The 15,165-nt window shown below is 25.6% G+C and overlaps 1 protein-coding gene across 1 annotated transcript in view; it reads left to right on the top strand.

The window, feature by feature from the left end:
- Positions 1–328: 328 nt before the first annotated feature.
- The window catches only part of LOC135927043 (choline O-acetyltransferase-like), a 39,841-nt gene continuing 25,004 nt past the window's right edge, over positions 329–15,165 (top strand). Inside the window, exon 1 of the mRNA XM_065462979.1 lies at positions 329–370. The gene's annotated coding sequence lies outside the window, so the exon portion shown is untranslated. The remainder of the gene's footprint in view (positions 371–15,165) is intronic.

The following is a 15,165-nucleotide window of genomic DNA, read 5'->3' as shown; positions in this document are numbered from 1 at the left end:
AATATTAATCATTTTCTTGTCAATTTATTTAAAAAATTTTTTTTTTAAAAATATCTTCAAAATTAAAACAAATTATTCAAACAAAAATTATGTTTTTTTTAAAAAAAAAAAATCTTTTTATAATCATTGAATTTTAATTTTTTAAATCGATAAATATTCCTTTGTAATAATTTAAAAAAAAAGGGCCAACCAAATTTAAAATTATAATAAAATTTTATATATACGTTTAAAAATTTTGTTTAAAAGTTAAATAACTAAAAAAAAATTAATTTAAAAAATAAATACTATACACATGATTTACTCAAACGTGTTAAAATTTATAGGAGTGTTTCCGATGTGAGAAATTGGAAAGAAACAAATACAAGGAAAGGTAAAAAAAATAGATATTCATTTATTTATTATATTCATAATTATTTTTTTTTTTTAACTTTGATACAGTTATAACTCTGATGTTTCTCACGAGAGACCAGAAATTTTTAAAATAAGGAATTTAGAATTTTATTAAGCGGAAAGCGTCATAAACCGAGAAAATATGGTTTATAAAAAAATATAAATTTTAAAAGGAAAAGGCTATCAAATAAGGAAAAATATTGATACCCGAGAAAGTTTCTAAAAGTAGCGTTGTTAAACGGCCAACTCAATATTTTAGCCAAAAAAAATATTATGTAAAGATTTCGTTAATAGATGTCCAAACCTTTCTATGTGCAAAATCTCTAGGAATGTGTGATAGTTTTGGTTAAAATATTGAGTTAACCATTTTCTAAAAATTGAGCTAGTTAACAACAATACTAAAAAGTGTTATTACACCTTATTTTTTTTTTATAAAGAGTCACTCCAGCTAACTTTTAAAATAGCAAATCCTACTTAGTAAATGTAAGTTGATGCTTTATCTCTGCTAATAAATAATTAATTTTTAATATTATAGTTTCTTACATTTAATTTCAAAGTTTATATATCAAAAACTGTTTTATAAATTATAAATTTAATTTATCAAGAAAACTTAAATTATAAAATACAGCCAATAGAGATAGATATGGGAAAAAAATTTGAGACAGATGATAACCATGTAATTTATCTAGACCTTCTCCCCTCAAATTTAGATGCATAAAAGATCGAAGTTGTTCAATAAATTAAGCAGTTTTAACTAAAAAAACATCTAAAGATATTATTCATAATTTTAATAAAATTATTATATCTTGTGTTTTATAGAATGTGCACACCTAAAATTTCGGAGAAATTATTAAAATTTCTTAATAATTTTGTGAAGTAGAAGAGGCTACATCATATAGATCAAATTTAATTCAAACTAACTTGATCAATTCTACTACACCAGAATCAGGTGTATCTCAAGAAATTATCTCATAAAGTGATATTAATTGTTTATAGATACAGTTCAGCAAAATTTCTAATCTGATTAAATTTTTATTTGGTACCAAGATATCCTGCAGGCAGAAGTAATAACAAGAATTTTGGATAATTCTCAAGAAATGAAAGAGTCTAATATTATATCTATTCTCTTACATCTGCACAATAAAAGATAGTAGGCATTCATGAAGAAAATATAAATTATTTATGTCCCGATCTAATACTAACTTATTTGGACCCAAAGAAAAGAAAAATAGGCTATTGGTAACGTTGACTAATCTAATACTAACGAAAATAAATAAGGCAAAAATACTCAAATGATTTTTGATAATTTTTTTCTTAAAAGTTTATAAAAATACCCCACAAAAGTGCTACTACCCTTAAGCGAATATTTAATAAGGCAAGATTTATGCTTTCTTACCAGGCTCTAGACTTGGAGATGATAATATATAGAGATTATTTTATTATTAAAACGGAGTAAAATAAATGTTGCATATATATTTTACATTTTTTTAGTCATATTTTTATGTATCAATATTTTTGAATTTGATATGTTAATCTTATGGGCATAGATTAGAGATATAAAAATTATAAATTATTTTTAAAATATAGTAGCCTAAAATATTTTTTAAAGGTAGCTAATAGGTTACATTTTTGACAAAAGAGCGATAACGTGCTATTTTTTGTGTCAATTAATCTTAGCGGTAACCTGCTACTTTCAAAAAATAGCCTTTAACAACAATGGAAATTCAGTAGTAAAGTGGACGATACACAAATTTTACAACTGTCGCTGCTTTAGGGGTATATTTTGCAAGGGAGTATTTGTTCCAGAAGCCTAGGAGGGTATGGAGGCCGCTGCCATGACATATTTACAAGATATCAGTTATCAATTAAACTTAAAACTAAATCTAACTAAAATTTGATATCCAATTCATAAAATATCCAATAAAATTATTTTATGTATGAGTATTAATATTCAAGAATCATCTAAATCTAAAAATCAAATTTTACTATATAATTAATATTAGCACAAATTTCCTTATATAATTTTTGGTTTTTATAATAAAATTATAAATAAATATAAATTCTCATGGAGTATAGTAAATTTCTGAGTGCGATAATTTATGAATTATTTGATAATATTATTTGAAATGTTGAATTTTTTGAATAAAGTATTCTTGGAATAAAGAATTTTTTGATGAAATCTATATTAGTATAGTTTATTAATTTGTTCATCAAACGAAAATTACTTTCCAAAATTTTTAAATATATCTATTGTTGATATAGTTATTTAAAGATTTGTTTCTTAATTGTTAATAGCTTTTAAAAATATTTCTCTCAGTTTTCATTTTTATTTCATTTATAACGCCTAAATGATTAAATAATAAAATTAATAAATTACCATTTGACCTTATTTTATTGTTTGACCTCCTGTTATTTTAAGCGAGGAAGAAACTCAAGAATCATTTTATAGCATAGATAAATAAATCAATCTTATATATTTTTGAAAATTTGATTCTCTTTAAAACAAACATAAAATTACAAATTTTATTTTGTGATAAATAGTAAAATATCGTTTTTGGCCAATATCTATCTCTTAATGAACCTCCAATGGACTTTGAATAATTTAAGATATTTAGTCCTAGGGATTTAAATTCTCACTTGCCATTTAGCCCCGGTTTTGCTCAATTTATTTCTCAAGATTAACACTTATTTTACAAATTTAAAGGCGTTATGACGTATCAGGTCTCTTAGGTTGTGTCACTGGCTCGACTTAATTTACTTAATACGGTTTAGTCTGAATTCTAAACAGCTTTTGAACTAGGACGCCATATTTTGGGTTGTTTTAAGTGTTTTGGTAGCATCGCCATATTTCATATTTTTTTATCGTTTTTTTGTTTAGTTTTTGTTTAGGTTTGGTTTTCTTTTTTAGGTTGTTTTGTCGAAGCTAAATACCCGGCCAGAACACACAGCTTTAATACTTTTATATACTATTTATATCTAGCAATTTTAAAGCTAATTTTTTTAAAAAATCACTTTATATATTTAAATAACTCATCATAGTCGTGTACTAATTTTTTAAATAATGCTCTTTTTACTGTTGCACAGAGATCCAATCACATGCAATTATTAATTTTTAGCATAGGCATTCAGGTGGGAAGAGGGTGGGCAAGGAGAAATCCTTCCTTCTAAAATTTGCCTTTGTTCTTGTAAATGTCATTTGAAGCTAATGAAAAAATTTTCCCTTATACAATCCCTACCCTCTCCTCCTATCCTCCCCCAAAAATGTATACAAGAAGAATTTGAAAGAAAAATTAGCAAAATTAATTTTAAAAAAGTAATTCAAAATTTGGCCCACCAGTTCTATCACTAAAACTTTATATGGTCCTTTTCGAGGTGCTGGCCCAAGGACTTTCGCTCTAATAAATGATTATCCTATATTAGTATTTATAATGATAATGGGAGTGAGAGTAACTAGAAGTAATGGGCAGGCTGGCAGGTTAAGAAAAATTTAAAACTATGGGTGGGTTGGGCCGGCGGGTTAAGAAATTTAAGCAATGGGCGGGCGGGTTAAGGAAATTTAAAATTTTTGTTCAAAAAACAAACTAAAAAAAAATTGTTTAAATGATCTATAACAATATTTCTTTTTTTATTGTACAAATCGTTTTTTTTTAAGTGAAGAACATTTACCTAACTATATTATGTAATAAACACAACAATAAAACTTTTTTCTTAAAATAAATAAACATTTTTTGTCTATTAAAAATTTCCTTTTATGGGAATGTAATAAAACTGTTCTCTTAAAATTTCCTTTTTTTTGGGTTTGCAATCTGCATTGTATTATTTTATTTTATTAATAATTGTTTTTTATCTTTAAAATTGCCCTTTTCATTTCATTTTTATTTTATTATATAATATATAAATTTTATTTTTTATAACATAATTTTTTTAATAAAAAAAAATATATTTTAATTTAATTTTTATTTTAAAATTTTATTATGAATAAAGAAAATATATCTAAAAAAAATAAAAAATAATTTATATAAATTAAAAGAAAATTCAAAAAAATTTTCGAGAACGGGAAGACAGACGGGCAAGTTAAAAAAATTTTTAGACTAATGAGCGGGCGAGCGGGTAAGGAATTTTAGACAAATAGGCGGGTCGGGCGGGTATATATTTTTTTGAAAATTATGGGCGGGCTTTTGGTCCAAAAACTGGCCCAATGCAGACCTCTAAGAGTAAATTTCTTTCTTAAGGGCGGTTGTGATTAACTCTAAATTTTCTCTATTAGGAGAGATACGGGCAGTAAGACAGGCTGTTTTCTAAGAACTAATTATAAGATTCATTTTTTATTTATTACACCATAATTATTTTTATAATAATCTAATATATACGTGTATGATTAATAGTATTAAGCATAAGATTTTTTAAATTTTATAGCATAACCAATAATATTATTTTAGAAGTTAAAAATCTATTGAGCTTGAAATTATTTTAATTTTTAAATATTATAATCACCTTAATTTATAAATATTGAAAACATATAAAAACAAAATAAAAACCATCCCTACAGAGTGACCATGACCAGTCATATTAATTTTAAGGTACAAACGATTTTTCATCATAAAGGATTGTTTACAACTGGTAATAAAAAAATTCGCTTAAGCACTGGCTCAGATTTATTTTGATAGATAAAGTTAGACAAATTATAATCTAATTATTTTTTTTTAAAACTAATACTAAACTTAGAATCAAACAATGTTTATTTAACAATAATAACATGAATATCAAAATCGATATTTAATATTAAAATTATAAATTTTTTTTTTATTAAAAAAATTCAATTTAAAAAATATATAATTAATATTACACAATAATAATAGTTAAAGAATTCGTTAATAAGGCCTTAATTGTGTACATTTTTACTAATGAATAAATGCTCATAAACATTTGATTGTATATTATATTATTTAATTATCTTTTTCTTTTTTCAAAAATGAAAATAAATTTTTTAAATTTACTTTTTATAGAGAATATATAACATTTAACGATAAGTTTTTTCTTAGCCAATATCCCTGTATTGTGTGAATATATTATATATGTTAGCGACAATGTGGTTTTTCCGACAATGTGTTATTTTTTCAACTATAAATCATTTTTTGAGCGAAAATATAATTTTACCGAAAATGTTTTTCAGCATATTTAGAACACCTATATAAAGAATTGTAAATAATTTTAACATTAAATTTCTAGTCATATATTATTTATGTGAAAAATTTATGGAAATCTAATATAAATTATATTGAGTTGAAAAATTCATTGCAAAATTGTCTGAAATTCATGGGATAGGTATTCCAAACATAATGAAATATATTTCTGGTATAATCAGATTTTTAAATTTAAAAAAACGCTCTTAAAGAATGATTGAAAGTTGAAAAAATAACACATTGCCATTAATATATATACTTAAGAATGTTAGAATGTTGTAAAGTGATCCAATCTTATTCCTACTCATTATATATGTTAGAGGCAACGAGATTTTACCGGCAATATGGTATTTTTTAGATAATTTATTTTGAGCGCGTTTTTTATAATCTGATTTTATCGGAAATATATTCCATCATGAGTCAGTTTCTCCGGTAATAACCTTAAAGTCATTTATTATTTATATAAAAATCCATGGAAAAGTTAATATAATTAATATTAAATTCAAAAGTTCAAGGGTAAATCTGTCTGAAATTCATAGAGTAGGTATTCCACTTGATAAACATTTTCGGTAAAATCAGATTCTTAAATTAAAAAGAACGAAAATGATTTAATAACACATTGCCGGGAAAAAATTGCCGATATCATATAAACATCTATTTTAAAATAAGGATTTTCAACATAATAGAAAAATTATTTTATAACAGGCATGAATATGTATAAACCGTAATCATCTGTATCAAACTTTTATCAATATTTATATCATCTAAGAGATTCCCCAAAAATCGAATATTAAATTATTTGGTTTCATTTCAGAGATTGTCTAAAAATATTGATTTAAAAATGGTGATATATTTTTTTAAATTAATATAAATAAAATAAATTATAATATAAAATTTACCATGTTGTGGTCTACCATTGCCTAAAATAACATTTATCTGGTTTTTTTAAAATAAAATAAGCTAGGACATATTATTATATGAATTTATTTCAAAAAGTATCTAAAAATAGATACAGATGATACATCTAAAATTAGATACAAGAACAGATATTTTTTTTTATAAAATTACGACATTTTTGTTTTAACAACTCTGATAATTACTATTGTTAAAAACTCCGATTTAGCTGATTTTTAAAAAACGACTAAATAAATATTTTAGCGAGAACATAAAACGGAACGTTTTGGACCCTTTCCAGGAATTGAACATATGTAAAACAAAGGAGGGAGAATGGCGATTCTAGAAACGTTCTCAGAACAGTTCTGATACGTTCCGACATGTTTTTTAAAAAAAATTATTACATATGTACACATATAATCTCATTCTTAAATATTCGTCTTTCTCTTTGATTCCAATTTCATTTTCATAACAATATTCTTAACAAGGCATTTTTGCGTTCATCATTTATCAAAAGAGACTCTCTAAAGATTATCACGCATATATGTGGTGGTGTTAATATAAAATTTGAGTATCAGAAAACATCTCAACTTAGAACAATTGAAATTTAATACTTACATTATTGTAATATTAAAGTTAAAATTATTTTAAATTTGATTTAAAAGAAAAGAGATTTTAACACTTATTATTATTAGAAGCAAACTGGAATTAAAGAGAAAAAATAATCATTTTTTAATGAGTCATTGTAAATATCACAAGTTGATAGCCTGCCAAGAATATCGGGGAATCATAATTTTTTCCTTTATTCGATGATGGAATAATAAATTTTACCTTTATTTGATGATGGGTGAATCAGAAATTTTCCTATCTCATAAGGTGCGATTCAGAAATTTATTTTTATTTTGATGAGGGGTTATTCTAAACTTTTCCCTTATTTTTTAAAAAATAAGTTAATGAAATATATTTAGTTACCTACCTTTAATTATATGTGAACAATAAAAAAAATCTTTTCAACGAAATGTGTTTATTCATTTATATTTGTAATCTATATAACCTAAGAAAATATATTCTTGCTGCTATAGATGAGAATTTTACATAATTCATTATTTTAATATTGCCCACAAAACCCTTAACTATCAAGAATAAATTTTTAAGATTATAAATTACAGATAAATTGAGGTTTTTTTTATAACATTAGATATACATATAATACATAAAAGTGTTTTGCTATTAAATTCTGATTAACCTAAATTGTTAGACAAAAAAAATCAAAAATATTTGGAAAATTTTTTTCTAAAAGATATTTTTCATCTTATTTTACCTAAGAATGTTAAAATCTTTTATAATTCGCGCATAAATATCTTTCAAGATGAAATCGAAAATTTAAAAAAATAAAGATCCTTAAAAGATTTTTTGAAGATTATTTTCAAAATATGATAGAAATGTGTGAAAAGTATATGGAATGATTTTTATTTTATTTGATTGATAAATGATAAAAAAAACTAAAAGAGAATTTTTATAAAAAAAATAAATTTATTTTTATATTGAATATTGATATATTATGCTAATTTGGATACTATCAAAAGATAAATTATGACTTGTATAATGATAATAATAATAAAAATAATATTTTTGATTGATTAAAAATATCGAATATAATAAAAAGACCATATTTATTTATTTTATATTTTTTTAAAAAAAGTCTGTTATATTAATAAAAAAAAGTATTCAATTTTTCAAAAAATTTCTATATTCCAAATGTAGACACAATCTTTTCTATTATTATTATAGTATTATATAGAAATAGGTATTATAATACATTTGAGATAAATGAGTTAATTTTTATTATATACATTACATGTAACTGTAAGTCTCATTAAAAATAATTGAAAATATTTAATAAGTTTATCTTCATATTTTTCCTAGAAAATCTTGATAATTTAAGAATAAAGAATAAATTATTTTTTTTAACTATCTATTTTATATCATTTAATTTAGAAATTTTTTTTTAATGTCTAATTATTTTTTTAAAAAATTTAAAAAAAGTAAAAATAAAATGTATTGGTATAAATACTAGGTAATATCCTTATTTATTATAATTAAAAGGTGCAAAAAAGTTTATGGTTTATAAATATGATCCTTTTTAAATGCATCAGTTAACCAATTCGTCAATGATAGAGATGATACTTTTGTATATAAATAAAATATTTTAACATCTATTGCTTATATTGTTAAGTTTAACTTTAATTTTTTTTATATATATCCTTTAAGGTTTTGAAATCCATCCAACCATCCTATCTAAATTTATCCCTTTATTCATTCATTTATTGTATACACCACACACATTTGATTAATTATGGACAAAATACTAGCCATCATTATCGATAAATTCTACCAAACTCGTTTCTTTTTTGAGAATAAGATATCCAATCCCAATACAAGGAAATTATACATTTTACTTATAGTGTGCTTAGCTTTATTTCTCGATAACATGTTGTATATGGTCATTGTACCTATAATACCAGATTATTTACACCATTTGATTTTGGCTAAAGGAATAAAAAAGGATATCGACAAAAAATCTTCTTTTATAACCAATCCCAATGCCTCTATCATTGACGAAACTGATTTTAAAAAAGGTGCATTAAACCAGGAGTTTTCTACTACACCCGAATATGAATATTATTACGATTACGAAAATGTAACTGACGAGGAAAGTACCTTGAACACAAAATCGAAATCAATCATCGAGACAATAAAAAATAATATAACTACAATATTGAACACTAAATCGAAATCGATCATCAAGACATTAAGAAATAATATAACTACCATGTGGAATCAAACTCAAATAAAGTTAGCCGATAAACTCAAAATAATTCCGTTACCACCGCTTGATACTAGTAATGAGGCTATGCTAATAGGCGTATTATTTGCTTCCAAAGCTATTTTTCAACTGTTTGTTAATCCATTTTCGGGTGCTATCATTGATCGATTAGGCTATGACAGACCTTTACTATTCGGCTTATTAATAATGTTTTTATCGACAGTATTTTTCGCATTCGCCAAAACTTATGGGGGTCTATTTTTTGCTAGAAGTTTACAAGGCTTAGGAAGCGCGTTTGCAGATACATCCGGCTTAGCCATGATTGCGGATCAATTTCCAATAGAAGCAGAAAGGACCAAAGCACTAGGTTGGGCCTTGGCGTGTATATCTCTTGGATCCTTAATTGCTCCACCATTTGGAGGAATTCTATATCAATTTGTAGGAAAAAAAGTTCCTTTTCTTGTATTATCAGTTATATGTTTGATTGATGGTATGTTATTAATTTTTATAATGAAAGATATTAATAAAAAACATCAAGAATATCGCAAAAGTTTGAGCATAAGTCGAGGGAACAGTTTAAGAAGAAAGAGCTCTAGAAAGAATTTTGATCAAACTAGTGATTATTCTCTGAATGAAAGAAAACATAGTATTAAGAATATAGAGAATACATGGATGAATAATGGCGACTTGTCCAATATACCTCCTATTAAGCCTACGCCTATATATAAACTTTTAATGGACCCTTATATAGTTATTGTAGCAGGAGCCTTAAGCATGTCTAATGTTTGCCTTGCCTTCTTAGAACCTACTATAGCAGTTTGGATGAAGGAAACAATGAATTCCTCAGAGTGGCAAATCGGTGTAGTTTGGTTATTCGGATTTCCTCCCCATATCATAGGTGTATATTTAACTGTCAAACTAGCGAAAAACTATCCGAAATATCAATGGTTTATAGCAGCCATAGGATTAGCAATTGAAGGCGTTAGTTCCTTTTTAGTTCCTTTAGCAAGAACATATTGGGCCCTTATTATACCAATCAGTGGAATGTGTTTTGGCATAGCATTAGTCGATACAGCTCTTCTACCTACTTTAGGCTACATAGTAGACTTATTTTATGTTTCCATATACGGTAGCGTGTACGCGATCGCTGATATATCGTATTGCCTGGCTTATGCATTTGGACCTATATTAGCTGGCAGAATGGTAAATGATATGGGGTTTTTAAACATGAACATAGGAATAGCTTTGAGCAATATAATGTATGCGCCCTTATTGATACTCCTTAAAAATATTTACAAATATCGTCCGATAGACGAATATGAAGACAACGAATACGATCAACATCCCTTACAACCTAGCTACATGGATGAAGAAAGCGATACTTTAACTAATAAACCTTATACGCATTACAATAACTTAAACAACATTAATAGAAATAAATATGAAGATTTTGAGGATTCTAATTCTTTAAACTAGCCTACAGAAGTATTAACAGATTAGTGCGCATTTTAAAATTCCGATGCCAATATTTACTATATACTGAACTTATAAATCAATTAAAAAAGTGTATTATATGATTCACAAATTAAAAAAGATATGTATTTTAATCTTTACGCAATAAAATTAATGATATTTTATTTAACAATATTTTTAAAACTATAAATAAATAATTAAATAAAGTATTGTTAGTTATTGAGTACAAAAAAGTGACAACAAGAATATTAGGTGTAACCATTCATTTATCACTTCATAAATAAATTTAATTAATATTAAGTTCTTCTGACTCACAACAATGAAAATACATCAAATGTTAAAAGCTTTCATATTTCAAATGTATGTTTTACTTAAAGGTATTCTATTTTTCTTATAATATGACTATCGTGAAGGATTTCATATATAATTTGTTGTTTTAGTCAATACTCTCGTTGCACCATAAAAGATTAAATATTTAAAAGTCTTGTTGATATCTCCCATACAAATTATTCAATTTAAAGCCCTTTTCAAGATTAACTACTATTCCCCCCCCCCCCCCCACCCCTTATAATGTGATCAGTCAACTCCTATCTCTCTATACTACTTGAAAATCGCAAAATTCCCTTTATTTTATATGGATATTACGTTATAAGAGACATCAAAAATTAATAAAAAAGAAATGAGGACCGAAAATTATTATTATAAAAATCGAATTTAGCCAAAGGTCGATAATAAATAAACCTAAAGATATGATATTTATTGAGGAAAAAATTTAACTAATAGTGCTTCTCTCTCCCTCTCCCCCTTAGAAAAATCCTAGATACGCCTATGAAAGAAACATATTTGGATATGGATTAGTGTTGTTAAACGGCTCATTTTGAGCCGATTTCTAGCCAAAGAAATATTGCCTAAGGATCCAGATTTCGCTAATAGGTGTCTAGACCTTTGTGCCATCTATGAGCAAAATTTTCAGGCTTGAATAATATTTTTCTGGATAAAATATTGAGTTAGCCGTTTTTAAAAATCGGCTCAAATCGAGTCGTTTAACAACAATAATATGTATATATTCAATTTCTCCTTCCGTATATTTATTCCTCAGAAATTTCTTTTACCAATAAAAAAAATGCCGAATTTTTTATTTTTATTTTTCTTACCCCATAATTCTTATTCTCTTAAACGCTCTCCTAATAATTAAAAAAAGGAAAGTGTGGTTGTATTCACTCCTTTTCCCGCAAGTTCCTTCTTTCCGAAAACCGGATTCAAAAAATATTTTTCTCGTGCATCGATTAAGATTTTCTTTTCTCTTTTCTACCACCTCCCTCCCCCCAATTAGGCTCTGGCATTAGCAGCAGCATCGAAAATGTTTATTTATTATTTTCTTAACGTTTCTCCTGATTTTATATATAGTTGATTCTCATGTAATGTATGAATGCCTTTACTTTCTCAACCTTATGACGTCTTAATAAACCCACTGCTCTTGTTATAGAGGTTTTTCATTGTTTGATATATATTATATATACAAATTGTTTTATTCTTTAGAAAGCCAGTTTCATTATTTTACCATTAAAAGATGCTGGGTCAATGTTAATTGCAGCTTCTTGTTTAAACTTTTCGTTGGCGTTCTGATTACACTGGAACAATTGCTAATTGTATTATAATTATAAAGCAAAGTATAATTCATCGAATATAATAAGCCAGGTATATGATAATGCAAACGTCATGATGAGCCAAAATGGATGAGTACAAACCCTGTTTCAAATTAATAAAAAGTGACTTATATGCATGACTACAACTACAGTTTCATCTTGTTGGTTCAAAATTGATATAATAATATTGTTATCATTTCCAAATTTTTTCATTTCACTAATGCATTGAATAATTTTTTTAGGCGTTTCCTTTAAATATACAGACCATACTCTTAAAAGACTTTTAGACCAGAGGTGAAATGGTCATTTAGAAACAACTCGTATTATTTAATTCTGAAGTATTATTTTACTTATCTAATAGAACTCTTAACTTAGAGGTTTCCACTAATGATTCAGTCGAAGTCTCTGGATTTTTATCTCAATGCGTTAATATAAATTATATTATATTGGCCATTATAATTATGAGATATTAATAACAATAGATTTCATTAAATAAATAGTCAGTAGGAGTACTAATATAGGTATTAAAAATTGTATAGATTCCACAATAATTATATTAAAATATAAAAGAAGTAATAATTCTTTTGATTTGATAATAATTAAAGGCCGAGAAACTAATATCAAAATTTAATCTCATCCTCAAAAAATCATCGATGGTACGTAAAACCCCTACGAATCTTCAAGATTTTTTAGTCGATACTAAATTGCAATTTAATTGTGACAATTAGAGTTCCTTAAATAAGAATTATTGTGAAATGATTGATTACTTTGTAGATAATTTTTTGGATAGAATTGCACAAGATGATTATAATTTTCTATAATATTTTAATACAATGTCCCCCATTGACCCTGATTATATCAAATAAATTGGCTCCATTAGAATCATTATCAATGGAAATGTTACTTCATGAAATGGAAATAGCAAAGGAATTATTAACTGCAGAAGTTAAAACCACATCATTAAAAATATCCTAAATATTATATATAAAAAAAATTCCTGCATTTAAAGATTTGTATTAATAATCAGCCGCCATCATCATTGAGGTATCATTTGCTTGTGAAGCGTCATCTCTACATAAAGAGTTCTAGAGAATCGATGAAAGAGTCGTAAACACAATTTAGTAACTATGGCTTATGGAGAAAAAATAATTCAGAATTTAGCTTTTAATTCATTTATGTTAAAATTTAAAAGTAAAAATCGTCGTATTTTATCATATTAGCATTATCGTGTTATTTTGTATACATTTACATTTATAAATTTTTAATAAAAATAGCAAAATATTCATATGAGTGCCTAACTATTTGTTTTATTTCACAAAAAATATTGTCCCCTCCCATAAGTAAACAGCCCCGCCCAACATCCCCCCAGCTGAAAATTATTGGTTATGACTCTGTATATTATTAGTTTTGTTGTGATCATTTTATACTAAATTAATCTATTCTTCTTTTTTTTGAAATATTTATTACATATGATCCTAATGCAAGTTAAATATGAAAGTAATATTCAAATTAAAACATAAATTTAGGAATATTTTTAAATAGTTGATAATTAATTAATTATCCAAAAATTTTGCAGCTTTTATCTCTTAACTTAGTCCTATATAGTTAACGCAATTTGAGACATGTCTACTTCCAACATATTCACTTTTGCATTTGGTCTTTCCTTTTAAATTAAAGTATTCCATTCTCATCTTCCAGAGAGTTGCAAGTTCAGGACCCTCCTAGTCTCGGCATAATCTCATTTCAATCTATTCTTGCCTATTTTATTTACCACTGCTACCCCTTCTTATTTATAAGTTGTCGATGTATTAAGCTTGATCCAACATCTATATGATATGCATTGAACATATGCCCACCTTTTCTGAAATAGTTATCGTGTCTAAGGCGAGAATGAATAAAGATGGGACCCACGAGGATAATCATCATCGATAAGGACAACAATAATTATGATCATGATGAATTTATTAGATTATCTAAAAATCATAATAACCCTATTGAGATAAATGCAAACTTTAGGTCGTTTGCAACAACTAAAATAGAAATATCTATGATAACCCTGAAGAAGTAATGATATGATATTCTAAATTAAAATATTTTTTTTCTGATCTATCAGCGAGCCTCAAAAAAAACATTTTTTTAGCCGCCTAGTGGGCAAAATTCCCATTTATGTGGTATGGAAAGGAAATAATATTTATTAACGTTAAATTGAATAATTTTCCACACGCCTACTCCCTTGGTTATACCTTATGAACTAGTTATATTTAACATTTACATATTTTTATTCATATTTTTTTACAAATTTATTATTAAAGTTTAAGAGTATAATTTCCACCCTCCACAGACTTATTGAAAATAAAAATTAAGAAGTCAAAAATCGATAAAAATGACATATTGAATGATTCTAGTATTAATACACTGAAAATTTATGGATTCATTCAATCCATGAAATTATTAACAAATATATAAATATATAATCTAACTTGGATTCTCACCAAGATGAAAATATTTATACCGATTTTTCTTATAAATTTTTTTTAAAAAAATACACAATGGCTAAATTTTCTGAATTAGGCAAAGATGCGTCTAATTCCAGATGTAAATCCTTATTCCAGAAAATACTGCGAATATCCTTAATATCTCAAAATTTATTTAAAATTTTATTATTTAAAAGGCACTGCTCTGGTTATTAAACGATTTAATTTTTCCGAATACTTTAGCAATTTATAAAAAAAAAATTTTGACTTGTATTTTT

Source organism: Gordionus sp. m RMFG-2023, chromosome 3 (genome assembly GCF_954871325.1).
Source record: "Gordionus sp. m RMFG-2023 chromosome 3, tfGorSpeb1-WG-v2, whole genome shotgun sequence".
Classification (NCBI taxonomy): domain Eukaryota; kingdom Metazoa; phylum Nematomorpha; class Gordioida; order Chordodea; family Parachordodidae; genus Gordionus; species Gordionus sp. m RMFG-2023.
The sequence above is the reverse complement of the archived record's forward strand: the minus strand, read 5'-3'. Positions and strand labels throughout refer to the sequence as shown.